We start from the raw sequence: 13,560 nt of genomic DNA, 5'->3' as shown, positions 1-13,560 counted from the left end.
TAAGTTGTATTTTGTAAATCTAATAATATTTAGGGCGGTAAATGAATCAATGGTTCGTGAACAAGTTTAGTGTTTGACTTGATAAGAGCTTATTTATGTTCGTTCAATATACATTAGATTAGTTAAATAAACAAATTTGAACAGCTCGTTAAACTAAACAAACAATCTTGAGCACATATGTGTTTAGCTCGTTAATGTTCATGAACAATATTTGTGAACAATGTTCACGAACCATATTTATTAATAAATTTTTTTTCAATAGGCTAAATAAATAATAAAATAAAATAAATAAATTTAAATTATCAATTTTAATAATCAATCAAACAATTAAAATATCAAACAATCAAACAAACTTGAATTGAGAGCTTGATAATATCTAAACAAATCATACTTAAACCAAGCTTGAATTGAGAATTTGATAACATCTAAACGAATCAAGCTCAAGTCAAGTTTCAAACAAGCTCAAGCTCATAAAAAATAAACCAAGCCAAGCTTCAAACAAGCTCAAGTTCATAAAAAATAAACCAAGTCAAGTTTGAACACTCATTTTAAAAACTTGGTTTATTTTAAGCTCGGCTCGATTATCTTATCAAACAAGCTTGAACACTCCAAAGCTCGATTTGACTCAACTTGTTTATAGCCCTAATGACATTTAGGTATGATAAAAATTAAGGATTCATGAATCTAGCATCCAAAATTAGATGTTGGATTCATCGTCATTTTTAATAAAAAGTTAGTGGATATGAGTTTCACTGTGTCACCCATATACAAATAGTGTTAATTATTATATATTAAATATTAAATTAATAATTTATTAAAAAAATATTAAATAAAACTAATATATATTATTAATAAATTAATTAATATGTATATTATATGATCCGGCGATAAGAACAGGGAACCCTCGTTGTAAGGGGTCAATGCCACATGGAAGTCAAAGAGTCGGGCGGTCCATCGAAGAAGGTCGGACCAGCTAGGCCGACTGGAGAAATGGGGTTAACCGACCGGGCGGTCGCCCGGTGTTTAGCCGAGGGCAAAAGGCACCCCTATGGAAGTCAGGGTTCCGGCGCTCATTGGGCAAGATCGTAGGGCCGAGCGGATAGCACGCTCGGCCGAAGACATGAAGCATACTGCTAACAGTCGCCACAAAACACATTACCGATAATTTCCCAAGTGGACTATCATACATGACCGGTCGGACGGAAGACGGACGTGGGCCGGTCGGACGCACGGCAGGAGTTCGGGGAAAAAGACAAGGGACATCTTCTGACAGCTGGCATGTTTCGTGATATGGTCATACTCCAAATCACACGACGTGGGGTTCCGCTGTCCCATCGAGGACATGCTTGGACTGTAGCGGTATGGGTCAGGTAAGCTCACTGACAAGCCCTTACTGGGGTATGGGTCACATACACGTGTACACCTCGATATGTGTGCACTCGCTTCTTCGCTGCCCTATATAAAGGCCCTCATCCTTCGTCGGAGGTACGCGTTCTAATATTTCGAGAGCCACATTTCACTGCTTGCTTGCCTGACTTGAGCGTCGGAGGGTCGCCGCTGGGAACCCCTTCCCGGTCCGACTTCTGTGCAGGTTCGCCGGAGCTTCGTGCAGTCAGTCGAAGATCCACACCAGCAGCCGGGGAGCGCCACATGCCCAGCGTTCGTTGGTTCAGCATTCGGACAGGATCAAATTGGCACCGTCTGTGGGAACGCTCCTACATCCGATCGGAAGCAATGGACAAGGCTGGACGACCGCACATGGTGATGCCCTCCACGAAGGAGCTCTACGCTCTAATCAAGGCAAGAGCAGCTAAGCTCGTGGAGCAACAGAGAAAGAATGCGCAAGCCGAGCGACTGAAGCAACAAACCACGTCAGCATCAGGTGGCCGAGCGGAGGCATCGCCTGCCACGGTTGCAGTTCGTCGGGCCCTATTCCGAGCGTCTCCTGAAGTCGCAACAGGCAAGGCTCCCCGAGCGGACGCCTCCCCCGAGACAATGATCCAACCGGCATTCAAGGGGGAGCACCGCCGAGCGGATGAAGATGGATTGGGACTTGGATCAACCATGAAACGCAAATTATCTCCAGCATTTCCGGGGCAGGGTGAAAGGTGCGCCAATATAATGTGTGCTGTATATTTTTCGTTTGGCTGTATATTTGAAATGCAGGAAGCAAAATGTTAAAAACGCAATTGTCATTATCAGCCGAGCGGCCTATCTCCATGATGTATGAGATCCGAGCCACCGACTCAATGGAGAAGACCCCGTGCCGATCGGCCGGCGTATAGTTACACGAGTCAAAAGCTTGATGGCAAAGAACCCGTGTCGTTCGGCCGGGTGTAAAAATTATCCGAGCCAAGTCATCAAAGACGAAGACCCCTCGCCGCTCGGTAGGGCGTATGTCATCAGTGTTAAAATTAGCCGTAAAGACCGTCGAGCTCCGACGTTAAAAATCGAGAGACGAACCGACGTCTATAAACCCTCCGGTCGGAAGACCGTCGAGCTCCGACGTTAAAAATCGAGAGACGAGCCGGCGTCTATAAATCATCCGAGCGGAAGACCGTCGAGCTCCAACGTTAAAAATCGAGAGACGAGCCGACGTCTATAAATCATCCGAGCGGAAGACCGTCGAGCTCCGACGTTAAAAATCGAGAGACGAGCCGACGTCTATAAATCATCCGAGCGGAAGACCGTCGAGCTCCAACGTTAAAAATCGAGAGACGAGCCGACGTCTATAAATTATCCGAGCGGAAGACCGTCGAGCTCAGACGTTAAAAATCGAGAGACGAGCCGGCGTCTATAAATAATCCGAGCGGAAGACCGTCGAGCTCCGACGTTGAAAATCGAGAGACGAGCCGACGTTTATAAACCCTCCGAGCGGAAGACCGTCGAGCTCCGACGTTAAAAATCGAGCGACGAGCCGACGTCTATAAATCATCCGAGCGGAAGACCATCGAGCTCCGACGTTAAAAATCGAGAGACAAGCCGGCGTCTATAAATAATCCGAGCGGAAGACCGTCGAGCTCCGACGTTAAAAATCGAGAGACGAGCCGGTGTCTATAAATCATCCGAGCGGAAAACCGTTGAGCTCCGACGTTAAAAATCGAGAGACGAGCCGGCGTCTATAAACCCTCCAAGCGGAAGATCGTCGAGCTCCGACGTTAAAAATCGAGAGACGAGCCGGCATCTATAAATAATCAGAACAAAAGACCGTCGATTTCCGACGTTAAATATCGAGAGACGAGCCGGCGTCTATAAATAATCCGAGCAGATTAAAGCATCTAATGTCCCGAGGCACACGATTTCGATACCGTTCGATCGTCCCTACGCTCCGATTGCCCAGTATCCAAAAGTACTTGGCATTTGGTAAACGAGCTCTACCATTAGAGAACACGATATATTTCGCCGAGCGGGGAGATCACGACGAGTACTTTGTTAAAATCCCTTGTGGGGGAGCACGAGAAGTAATAATGGGCGAGCGAATAAACACACATTTTGGTTATGAAAGAAGACAGCAAATACAAGGAAAACATTGCATTAAAGGTAAAGCCTTAGGCCAAGCGGCCCAATTACAAAAAAGGATGATGTCTAGGCGGGTGGCCGAATTACAGAAGACTATTCAATATAATCATAGAGGTCTCTGGGAATGTTATTCAGAAGCTCCACTTGATCGCCGGCCGGAATAGTAGTAGATTCCGGAAGAAGACCCTTAGACTTCAGATAAGTGGTGGTGGCAGTCATAGCCAAGTCGAAGGCTGTGTACATCCGCTCGCATATTTTCTCCGAGAATTCGGGCGAGCGGATGTAACTCTGTCTTAAGGCAGCGATTCGACTCGGCTCGGCATCTTGATATTCTTTGAAGGTCGCCTGGGAGCTAGTAAGGTCCTCATTCAGACTCTGAAGCTTGTCCGCGTCGGCCGAGCGGCCCGCCTTCTCCCTGTCGAGCTGCTCTGTCAACTCCTTTATCTTCATCTCCGGGCCCCCGAGCCTCCACGTTCTTTTTCTCCAGATCGGAGATAGCTGTATTTTTCCGAGTGGTGGCCAAGGTTATTTTTGTATCGAGCGACTTGACTTGTAGGCTCGGACTCGGCCAGGGCGTGGGCCTGATCGGCTGCCTTCTTTTGCTCGGCCGCCAGCAGATTTTGAGTCTTCTTCAGCTCCTTTTGCAGCTCGGAATATGAAGGGCCCTGAAGGCCGGATGGACCGACTGTTGCCTTCAGTTGTCGCAGCTCTTCATCCACCAAGGCTAAGCGGTTGGAAACCGCAATTTCCTCCACCCATCTCTGGCAAAAGAAAATTAGAGTTGTTATCGACCGTTCGGAAAGAATGCATACAAAACTTCAGAAAGAGCGAACTTACCCCCGTGGCCTCCCGCATGTGGCTATTGGCCAAGTTCCGGAGGGGGATCAGCGCTGTGCGTGCCCGAGCATCGGCCCACATCTCAGCTAGGGGCCCTTTCAAGGTAATGGTGTGCTCGGGCGCGGTTGGGCGGCCGGCCTCTGGCAGCAACTCTTCAGTCGGTAGATGAAGAGTGACCCGAATCGTGCGGCCATGACCGGGAGTCGTCCGACCGGCGGTCGGAAGGGGATCAGAAGCCGGCGTAGAAAATTGGGAATGAATGGTCGAGCGCTGGACTGAGTGACGACCGGGCGGGAGGGTGCTGATCGGAGTAGCCTCAATTGGAGCAGCTGGCTCGTCCCAGTCAGAAGAAGTCCGGTCGGACGAAATGGTTTCGGCCTCAGGCGCCTTGTCTCGAGCGATTGCGGTGGCCCGGTCGGAGGGTTGAATCGCGGAGGTAGCCGAGCGCAGCGGAGTCTCCACTCGGCGCCTCTTTTGCAGAGGCTGCTCCTCCTCCTGAGCGGAACCTTCCTCGGGGACAGTTGGTTCTCCGGGGGGGGTGGCTCCGCTGGCCACATTCTGTTGAGAAGCTTGAGCGGCCGACTCAGCTTGAGTCCCGCTCTCTCCTTCATGGGAGCCGACCGGCTGAATACCCAGCGCTTCCATTTCCTTGGCCGCCGCGGCCTCTAGCGCCGCCGCCTTTCTCTTCAGAACGCCGGCCATCACCGAATCCATGACGATGTCACCTGCAGGAGAAAGAAAAGAAATCAGTTAGCAATTAAAGCAAATGCCCAAGCAAAATTCTTACCGAATCCGGTCGGAAGAGGAGTCCGTATAGGACTCAGGCCGAAGATGTACATCACTCCTTCGTGAAGAAGCTTGTTGATGTCAAGTAGCAGACCGGCTAGTATATTTGCAGCGTGGAGATAGTCCGGTCGGGTCTTAAATTTCTTCAGCTCGGGAGTGGGAGGTAGGCTGACCTGCCACTGGGTCGGGAAGTTGGCCCGATCGGGCATACGGATGTAGAAAAAATAATCCTTCTAATGTTTATTGGAAGTAGGTAGCTTGTTGAAAAAGACTAAGCCGGGTCGAGCTTGGAACATGAAGGTGCCCGGCTCGGCTTGCTTAGGGTAGTAGAAATAAAAGAAGACCTCTGGTCGGAGGAGGATGTTGTGAATCTTGAACAAAACAACAACACCGCAGAGGAGACGAAAGGTGTTGGGTACTAGACTGCCGAGCGGCACGCCAAAAAAATTACAAACATCTACGATGAAAGGATGTATAGGGAACTGCAGACCGACGGTAAATTGGTCGCGGAAGACACAGAAGGCTCCGCGCGGCGGCCTGTGCGGCCGAGCGGAAGGACCGGCTAAGAGAAGTTCAAAATCGTCGGGAATATCAAAATTATCAGTCAGGATATCAAAGTCACGCCGGTCGAAGCGTGACTGCATGGTGGTATACCATGGCCCAAGGGACTGGTCTTCCGGATGAGAAGAACTAGCCATGGTCCGATCGGAAGGAATCGAAAAGGCAAAAAGGCAAAAGGAGGAAGACAGCGAACGAAAAGATATCCCGAGGATGAAAATATGGAAAAGGAATGTAAGGAAAGCACCGGAAAACAAGGAAAGATGGCCTTACGATGAGGAGCAGAAAGAAGGCGCCGGAGGTCGTCGGAAAGCAGAAGCGGAATTGCCGGAGCTCTAAAGCGCTGGGGGCAAGCGTCGAAATCGTAAAGGCAAATGCGAGAGAGAAGGAAACGAAGGATTTATAGGGTGGGGGCTGGGCGGTCTCCACCGTCGGATCCAGGTCACGGGAATCAAAGCGTGCATCGGGCCGTCCATTTCGAATCGCTTCGATCACATCACAGCACCATGCCACCGCCGCCGTACGATGATGGCATTGCGCCACGTGACATTCGACCATTCGAAGCATTTAATGAACGCATGCTCATCCTTAATGTCGAAGATTGGCGTAGATTACGAGGAGATCCGATGAAGGCCACTGTTGATTCACTCAAGGCCATCTCTGCGGTAGGCCGATCGGAGGATACTAGCCGCCCGGCCAGACTCGCAATCCAGTCAGTCGGACTAATCGCCTCCTTCGACTAGACTTGAAGGGAAGGCAAGTGATCTGGCGATAAGAACAGGGGACCCTCGTTGGGGTCAACGCCACGTGGAAGTCAAAGAGCCGGGCGGTCCATCGTGTAGGATCGAAAAGAATATAGATATCTCCACAATGATATGATATTGTCCACTTTGGGCCTAAGCCATCATGGTTTTGCTCTTGGGCTCTACCCAAAAGGCCTCATACCAATGGAGATATCTTTCTCTTATAAACCCATGATCTTTTCCATGTGTTTTCAATATGGGACTATGTTTGCAACCTTGCAACCCCAACAATCCCCCCCTCAAACAAAGGACCATGGGCTTCCCACGTCCGATCCTTGACCCACCAGGTCTTCCTGCCCCTCGGTCTACCCGACCTACTAGGACTTCCTGCCCCTCGGTCTACCCGACCTACTAGGACTTCCTTGCCTAGCCGCAACTAGGACTTCCTGCCCCTCGGTCCACCCGACCTACTAGGACTTCCTGCCTGGTGTCTGGTCCTCATGATCCGAACATAGGAACCCCCACTTTCTTTGTTCAAGGTCAATATTATACTCACATGGCTCAATCAGACCATAGCTCTTATGCACAGTCGGCGGTTAAACCTTCTGGCAGTCCGGGCTCTAATACCAATTGTTAGGACCAAAAGTAGCTAGAGGGGGGGTGAATAGCTCGTCGCGTGCTCTCGGTGCTCGGCGTTGCTTGTCGTTGCTTGTTTCTTCAAGAATATGCAGCGGAAAATACAGAAACAAATGCAACAACGCTAACACGGTTGGTTTACTTGGTATCCACCTCACAAGAGGTGACTAGTCCAAGGATCCACACCACGCACGCACACTCCACTATGAAAAACACTCCTTTTCGGTAACTACCGAGGGCGGAGAAGCCCTACAAGACTCTCAGTACAAGAAGAAAGGAAAGGGAAACAAAAAACAAGCTTACAAGCTTACAATGAGTACAAAATCCTAACCCTAGCTTCTCTTCTTGCCTTTGATCCGCCTCTTGACTTGGAAAGCTTCCAAGATCCTTCAAGAACTGGCGATATGATCTTTGAGAGCGCTGTGGAGGAGTTGGCGAGAGCTCTGGAGTGAATCGGTGAAGTTCTTACCGCAGCCATCGAACGCCTGCAGCTATAAACGACGCCAACGGTCGGATCCCGATCGATTCGAATGTTCCCAATCGATCGGGGAGGCTTTGGATCGATCCACGGATCGATCCAGAGCGCCTCTGTGCTCTGGAAACGCGCCTGGATCGATCCACGGATCGATCCAGCGCTTATCGCGCGAAGCAGCCGCGTCCCAATCGATCCACTGATCGATTGGGACATCTGGATCGATCCACGGATCGATCCAGAAGCTTTCTGTTCGCTGGGACAGGTCTGGATCGATCCACTGATCGATCCAGAGCCTGGATCGATCCACGGATCGATCCAGCACTTGGTTTTTGTCCAAAACCAAGTCCTAACCCTCCCAAACCAACATCCGGTCAACCTTGACCTGTTGGTATGTCATGCCTAGCATCTAGTCACTCCCTTGACCTGCTAGGACTCCCTTACCAAGTGTCCGGTCAATCCCTTTGACCCACTTGGACTTTTCTCTGTGCCAAGTATCCGGTCAATCCCTTTGACCTACTTGGACTTTTCTTTCATGCCATGTATCCGGTCAATCCTTTGACCTACTTGGACTTCCACCAGATGTCCGATCATCCTTGATCCATCTGGATTTTCCTTGCCTGGCTTCACTCACCGGGGCTTTCACCTAGCTTCACTCACTAGGGTTTTCTCATCTGCCTAGCTTCACTCACTAGGACTTTCACCTAGCTTCACTCACTAGGGTTTTCACTTGCCTAGCTTCACTCACTAGGACTTTCACCTGGCTTCACTCACCAGGATTTCCCCGCCTAGCTTCACTCACTAGGGTTTTTCACTGCCTAGCTTCACTCACTAGGACTTTCACCGGCTTCACTCACGATTTCCATCCGCCTAGCTTCACTCACTAGGACTTTCACCGGCTTCACTCACGGATTTCCATCCGCCTAGCTTCACTCACTAGGACTTCCTTCGGCTTCACTCACGGGACTTTTCTTCCTGCTTCACTCACCAGGGACTTTCATTTTGCCTAACATCCAGTTAGGACTTCCATCAAGTATCCATCAACCTTGACCTACTTGACTCTTCTTCAATCAATCTTGTATTGTCAAACATCTAAACCCAAACCAAGACTCAGCTTGGTTACCCAGGTCAACCTTGACCTGAGGGATATTGCACCAACAATCTCCCCCTTTTTGATGTTTGACAATACCACCATAACACTTACAATCCCATATGTAAGTTAGGCTAATCCCATAGCCTCCTTCTTGCCACTAGGTAATGAAAGCATAAGTTAAGCTCTTCATTCTCCCCCTAAGAGGGCAAACTCCCTCTAGGTAATGAAAGCCTAACTTACTCCCTTTCATGAGTCCTTTCATTCTCCCCCTATGACCTTCCCATAGGTAATGAAGGACTAAGCTTAACCATACATTCTCCCCCTATTGGCACACATCAACCCATCGTTGGACACACATCAACCCATGCTCCAATTCTGGGCACACGTCAACAAATCCATTTGTTGAAGACTCTCCCCCTGAAGAGTTGCTCATCGTTGTTCACAACATCACTCGTTGTGATCAACACGATACTGAAGGTCCCATACCCTTCATTTATCCTTAACTTCTCCCTCAATGTTGACAAATACCCAACCTTGAGCATTTTCAACCACTTGAGTGTCCACTTGAAATAATGAGGATATCCACTCCCCATTTTTCCCATTTCAAGTTTAAATGCTCAACATTGAGCAAGTTCACAACAGAAGGTTAACCACCTTCCAAGGTTCATGAAAAATAATTTTCATGTCTTTAAAGAGTCCCTCCCCCTAAAGACATGGTGGTAACTTCTGTCATTGCACCAACAATGACTTGGAATCCCTAAACCATTAGGAAACCCAAATTTGGAAGTTTTGAGGTTCAAATATTCAAAATTTGAAACAACCTCAACCTAAACTTCTACTTAGTCTTCGTTAACCAATCCATCCTTGTTTTCAACATGAAAACACCCTTTGTATGTATACAAATGTATTTAAGGGATTGGAATGGTTACCTAGACTCAAAGAGGTTCAAAGATGCTGAAATCAGGCCTTCCCAGCCAAAATCAGCAACTTGGATCGATTGGAGTTGGGTTCCAATCGATTGAACCTTTCTGAATCGATCCACGGATCGATTCAGACTCCCTGGATCGATCGGCTGATCGATCCAGCGAGCTTCTGCTCGCGGGAATTGCCGTTTGAATCGATCCATGGATCGATTCAGGAACTCCAATCGATCCATGGATCGATCGGAGCTCTGATAGTTGCTGAAATTCCATTTCAGTCAACTTCAGAAACCCCTAGAAAATTCTACAAAAATCTAAAAATTATGAAATTTCGTGTAGACATTATTTAGGGCATACTTAATCATGGAAAAATAGCTTTCTATGAAAATACTTTATATTTTCAAAGATTGACACAAACTTGAAAACTTGCAAAAACTTTAGCGTTTTCTTCAAGTTTGTGTCTAACTATTCAATGGTGATTACTATCAAAAGATAGCCTTCACCAAAGTTTTCCAAAAACATTTTAAAAACATTTTCAAAACCAATATCCCATCATGTTCCTTGGGCATAATGCACATGACTTGTACATTAGCTTTCCCAATGATGGGAAAACACATAACTATGTGTTTTGATGAACCTAAAACTCAAAAGAATGCACTAAATCAACATCTTGAGCTTTGTTCATCATCCTAACATCTCACTTGTATATAATATGCATTAAAACACATACAAGTCACCTTAGAGGTCTTTGTGAGATGTAAAATTTGGTTTTTGCCCTATTCTAGGGATCATGCATATCTGTCTAGGCATTTTAGAGATATTAGACATCCACCCAGGATGTCACTTGTTAATAAGGGTTGTTAAATGTCATTTGTCCTTAATTACAAGGGAATTAAACTAATGCATGATAATGTTATGGCATACATCAAAATAAAATAACTTTCAAAAGAAGGATTCCTATAATTACATGATGTATGAATGTCATGACATGGTATTTTTGGATTTTTCATAATAAAACATGAATGCCAAAATAGACATGATGTCATGACATATGATGGGCAAACAATCATGGCATGGTTTAGCATAAATAAAATATACCTAGATTAACTATCTAAGTATCGTTAATCTTAGCTAATCCTAAAACTTAAACCCTAGATTGCCCAAAGTGCTTCAAGAGAGTGTCAAAACCTAAATGGGCATTTCTAATTCTCTTGATTAATTTATGCCAATTGAAATTAAGCTTATCCTCAAATGTTGGCATATTCCATTTTTCCTCAAGAGTAATCACTTTTAAATTTAGGGCCCGGATTGCCTTAAATTGCCTAAGAACATACCAAAAACCCAACTTGATAGTTCTTATTAATTTTCCAATATGTGCCATTTAAAATTAAAAACAATTCTTCCACCATTAGGCACATTTTACTCTTTCAAGGAGTAATCAATAATTCCATTTCATTTTCAAAGGTTAACAAAAACCTTGAAAATGCTCCTTGAGTGTCAATTTCCTCAAAGTTGGGTTAACCACCCTTCTAATCGGAGTTGACACTCTCTAACCCATCTATGGGGTAGAGAAGATGCTCCTAGGAACCCAACACCTATTGGTGCTCCTTGGATGCTCTAGATACTCACTAGGGATAACTTCCCTAGATACCTTCCTAGTGACCTTGTTGGGCCTCTTAGAAGCCTTGGTCACATTTTCTAGGTCAACTCTAGGGATAACCTCCCTTGTGACCTTGTTTGTGACTTTCTTAGACTTCTTAGAAGTCTTAGTCACATTTATTGCAAAAATACTCTTAGGGATGACTTCCCTAGTATTCTTGGCTTGACCACTAGACCTAGGGTTTGTTCCATAACTATATGGAACTCTATGGTAAGAGGGCACATCCTTCTTAGCCTTTGGTTTGTATCCCAAACCTCTATGGCCATTGGATGGCTTTTGTACCCCTAAACCTAGGTTATGCTCATTTTGCCCTAATAGGATATTTTCCATCCTTTTTAGGGTCTTTTCCATTTTATCAAGTCTTGACCTCAAGACTTGATTTTCCATCACTAAGTCCTTAGTTTTTGGTTTTCCATTAAGTTCATGAGCATTTTTGTTTCTAGGCTTGTAGCTACAATCCTTAGAGTTCTTGCCTAGACTTTTACCTACATTCCTAGCCTTAGGTGTAGTAGTTTTGGCATGTAGGGCTACATGCTTTTCCTTAAAGCCCTCATGCTTCCTATTCTTATGGTAAATCGCATTAAAATGATAAAAATTAGAACTATCATGCTTTTTACCATAATGTAAAGGAGTAGGCTCAATAAATGTTACCTTCTTCTTTACCTTGGAGGCTCCCCCTTGACTAATGCCTCCTTGAGCCTTGACCATCTTCTTCCCCTTGAGGCATTGACTCCGGTAATGCCCCTTTTGATTGCAAGAGAAGCATATGATATGCTCCTTGCTCTTCTTTGTTCCGGGAATGGTCTCCTCGGGCTTCGCCTTGCCCTTTTGTGCCACTTGGCCCTTCTTCTTGGCCAATTTAGGGCACTTGCTCTTGTAGTGCCCATGTTCCCTACACTCAAAGCATATAATATGATTTTTATTATTAATTGAAATATTTATACCTTTGCTTGTAGGGGTGGCATCTTTTTCTTTGGATCCGGAGGTAGAAGCTTCCTCTTGATCGGACCTTGATTCTCCTCCATTTGGTTTTTCTTGACTTGTGGAGGTAGACGCTTCTTCCTCCTCTTCTTCTCTTGACCCGGATGTAGAAGCTTCTTCTTCTTCTTGATCCGGTGTCACCAAGGATTGCTCCCCCTCAATCCTAGAGGTGGAGGCTTCATCATCTTGAATATGAAACAAAGAGTATGCTCCCTCCTTGTTCCCTTCGTTGCATTTCCTTGAGGATGAAGCTTCTTGGATTTCCTCTTCTTGGGAGGTTGAGCATCTATCAACCTCGGAATCCTCCTTTTGGTCTTGCTCCAAAGAGTCACCCTCTTTGGATTCTTCATGATCTTGTACAGTGGAGGGGATCTCTTCATGAAGCTTGGCCAATTTGCTCCAAAGCTCCTTGGCATCTTTGAATTCTCCAACTCGAGCCAAGATGTGGCTAGGCAATAAGTTGACCAGAAGCTTGGTCACTTTGTCATTTGCCTCGCCCCTTTGAATTTGCTCTGAGCTCCATCTGCTTTTCTTTAGAAGCTTGCCATTGGAATTTCTTGGAGCCTTGAAACCTTCCATTAAAGCAAACCATTGCTCTATCTCCATCATCAAGAAATTTTCAATTCTTGATCTCCAAGAATCGAAACTTGCCGATGTGTATGGTGGAGCCACCCTTGTGTCAAATCCAAGTCCATCTTGGAATTGCATCTTGAAGTTGAGCTTGATAAAATCTTGAACTTGAAGAATTTGCTCCAACTTCTTCACCCTCTAGCTTTTCTTGTTATGCTTGACCCTTCCGGCGATGATTCCGGTGAAGAGCGGCCTTGCTCTGATACCACTTGTAGGATCGAAAAGAATATAGATATCTCCACAATGGTATGATATTGTCCACTTTGGGCCTAAGCCCTCATGGTTTTGCTCTTGGGCTCTACCCAAAAGGCCTCATACCAATGGAGATATCTTTCTCTTATAAACCCATGATCTTTTCCATGTGTTTTCAATATGGGACTATGTTTGCAACCTTGCAACCCCAACACATCGAAGAAGGTCAGACCAGCTAGGCCGATCGGAGAAAGGGGGCTGACTGACCGGGCGGTCGCCCGGTGTTTAGCCGAGGGCAAAAGGCACCCCTATGGAAGTCGGGGTTCCGGCGCTCATTGGGCAAGATCGTAGGGCCGAGCGGATAGCACGCTCGGCTGAAGACATGAAGCATACTGCTAACAGTCGCCACAAAACACATTACCGATAATTTCCCAAGTGGACTATCATACATGACCGGTCGGACGGAAGGCGGACGTGGGCCGGTCGGACGCTCGGCAGGAGTTCGGGGAAAAAGACAAGGGACATCTTCTGAC

Source organism: Zingiber officinale, chromosome 2A, assembly GCF_018446385.1.
Source record: "Zingiber officinale cultivar Zhangliang chromosome 2A, Zo_v1.1, whole genome shotgun sequence".
Taxonomy (NCBI): Eukaryota; Viridiplantae; Streptophyta; class Magnoliopsida; order Zingiberales; family Zingiberaceae; genus Zingiber; species Zingiber officinale.
This window is presented reverse-complemented; position numbering follows the sequence as displayed.